Genomic DNA, 3,218 nt, shown 5'->3' on the forward strand with positions numbered 1-3,218 from the left:
TTTCCAATAAATATCTATTACATTAAAATCTTTATGCTACAAGCCATATAATCTGTTTTCTTCTCATTTTTTGTATGCATGCAAGTGCATATGGAAATCAGAAGACAACCTTGGGTCTCATTCTTTAGGTGCCCTCCACATTGCTTTCTTAATTTTTTTAAAAATCATTTATTTACTTGGTGGTAGGTGACTGTTATATGACAAAACTTTGCCTAAGGAGCTGCAACACACACATCTACTCATCCTAGACAGGGAGCCCATAATAGACCAAAGTACAGATGCCAACAATTCCAACAAAGTTAGCCCCAGGACAGTCAGCATTGTTTCACAGAGAAACCCTGTCTCGAAAAACAAATGAAAAGAATACATTGAGCTTTTCTTGGCTGCAGGGTGGATCCACCTCTAAGGACTGAACCACTTTCCCTTTGTCCAGGGATTTTCTTTTTTTTTTTTTTCCGCATGCCATATGAACACAACCAAGTGAACTATATCCCTAGTCTCTTAGCAGCATGTTGGAGAAGGGCCGCTTTTTTGTTTGCTAGCTTAGGCCGAAATAATCACATAGAAACTGTATTAAGTAAATCATTGTTTGGCTCATTAGTTTTAGCTTCTTATTAGCTAACTCTTATATTAATTTAACCCATTTTTATTAATCTGTATATCGCCTCATGGCTGTGATTTACCAGGTAAAGTTCCCAGCATTTGTCTCTGGCGGCTCCATGGCTTCTCTCTGACTCAGTCCATTTTTCTCCCTGCACTCAGCCTAGCTTTCCCTGCCTACCTAAGTTCTACCTTGCTATATGTCCAAAGCAGTTTCTTTATTCATTAATGGTAATCACAGCACACAGAAGGGACTCCCACATCAGCAGCAGGTTTTAAAAGTACTTATTTAGTGCAGTCTCTTAACTTGGCATTGTTAGTATGTCAGAATAGGTAACTGTCGGGGAATGAGCCTTTATTGTACACAGCACGGTACGTATTTGCCAGGGAGAAGATAGAATTCATAGCCTTCCATATGCCAGATAAGTGCTCTACTACTGAGGTACACCCCTGGCCTCAATGTAAACTACTTAGCACCATTCCTGGTTTCTACCACCAGATGCCAGTAGCACCACCCCTAACACACACAGCAGCAGTGCCGTCTTCAGACACTGAGGCTGTCCCCTTGGGGTGGGAGTGGGAGGCAGGGCAAGACTGTTGCTAGCTGAGAATCACTGTGAAAGTGTATTTATTTTCAAGTTCATTACGACTGTGTCAAAATTGTCTGTTTTTTATGTGATGAACTTGAGAAATGTAAACCACAGCAGATTCTGGTTCTCAGGATAACCATCTTTATCCTGAGTTGCAGTGGAGCACCATTTTCAACTTGCACATAGCAGAACAAATACAGCTCTGTATTTTTAGCTCAGGGAATTTTGTCTTGAACCACACATGGTTGATAAATATGTGAAATCTAAGCTCTTCGGATTTCACTGGAGTTAACCAGATGGTGTGCTTATGATCTGCCTACAAAATCTTTCCACTCTTTTGAAATAAAAAGCTATTTTTTTTATTTTCCAGTTTAAAATGATATGCTTTTAGACTCTTTCAAATTAAAAATACAGGGTTCATGAGCCACTAAACTACCATAAGTCTTGTGATAAATCTAAGGGAAATGCCATCTACCTTCTTGTTTTTTATTCTCATCTTCCAATATCCTTACTTAACCTTGGCTTCCACTCCACAACAGAAAACAAACATATACTCCTTACATGTGCCAAGTAGAATTCTAAATTCTTTTACAAGTATTTAATCTTTTATGTGTTTGTTTTTGAGACAAGATCTTACTGCATAGCTCTGGCTGGCTTGGAACTTGCTATGTAGACCAGGCTAATCCTCTGCAAAAGCAGCAAGCACTCTTAATTCTGATCCACTTTGAGCATTCTCATAGTCTATATTGCAGGTATATACAATGACTATACAATTTTGAGGCTCAGGAGAAATTAAGTAACTTGTCAAAGGTCTCATGGGTTAGCAGTGAGGCTGAATAGTCTACTCCAGGCCTAGTCTTTAAACACAAATATTTAAAAATTAAAAGAGTTAAGGAGGGAGCTGGAGAGAGGGCTCGAGTGGTGAGGAACACTTGCAGCTCTTTTAGAGGACTCAGGTTCAATCCCAGTACCCTCAGGGTAGCTTATTTATGGAAAGACTGCCTGTAATTCCAGACATGTTAGATGCCCTCTCCTGGCCTTGATGGGCACCCCCACACATGGCAGATATTCATAGAGACACATAGATAAAATAAAAATATTTTTTGGAAAAGGTTAAGAAAAGCCTAAGCTTTAAAATACCTTTTGAGTACTTTGGCTTTAAAGTCATATCCTGTTTTCTGCCTGGGGAGGAAGGGAGCAAGGAATGTGCTATACTACTGGCCTGGGATGCAATCCAAGTGTCAGACTGGACAAAAAATTGTTTTTGTCCTTTGCAAGGCTGATGATTTGCAGTTGAACCAGACTGTCTTGCCTGTCCCTTCCTGAAGAATGAATTTAAGACCTATAAGGATTTCTAGGCCTTAGTAGATATAGACCTCTGTTGAGTCTGCTGGATGTGATCAGAATTCACCTCAGGCTAAGCTGATGTTCCATATTCTTTTGTGGCTCAAACTTCAAAGTACTCACATGAAGCAAGGAGATTGATAGCAAAATGGAAAATAGAGAAGAGTATCTATTGAGAGAGGGCCTCATGTAGCCAAAGTTATGTACCTAAGGATAGCCTTGCATTCTTGTGCATCACACCTACACGAGTGCCCAGGGAGGCCCAGAAGAGGGCTTTAGATCAGCTATGTGGGTACTGGGAATCAAACCTGGGTCCTCTAGAAGAGCAGCCAGTGCTCTGAATTGCTACTCCTCCAACTTTAGGCTTTTGATTTTTTGTTTTCAGGTTTTTTGAGAGAGAGTTTCTCAGTAGCTATAGAGCAAGTCCTGGAACCCACTCTGTAGACTAGGCTGGCATTGAACTCACAGAGATCAGCCTGCCTCTGCCTCCTGAGTGCTGGGATTAAGGTGTATGCTGCCACTGTCCAGAAGGGCTTCTGATCTTACAAGTATGAACCACCCTACTTGGTTTGTGAGATTCTGTGGAGTATCCCCAGGACTTCAGGCATGCTAGGCTAGCACTCTACAGTTAAGCTACAAGCCCAGTCCAGACTGTGATTTTTAGTTAGAATAAAAGGAACAGCC

This window comes from Microtus ochrogaster, unplaced genomic scaffold, assembly GCF_000317375.1.
Source record: "Microtus ochrogaster isolate Prairie Vole_2 unplaced genomic scaffold, MicOch1.0 UNK26, whole genome shotgun sequence".
Classification (NCBI taxonomy): domain Eukaryota; kingdom Metazoa; phylum Chordata; class Mammalia; order Rodentia; family Cricetidae; genus Microtus; species Microtus ochrogaster.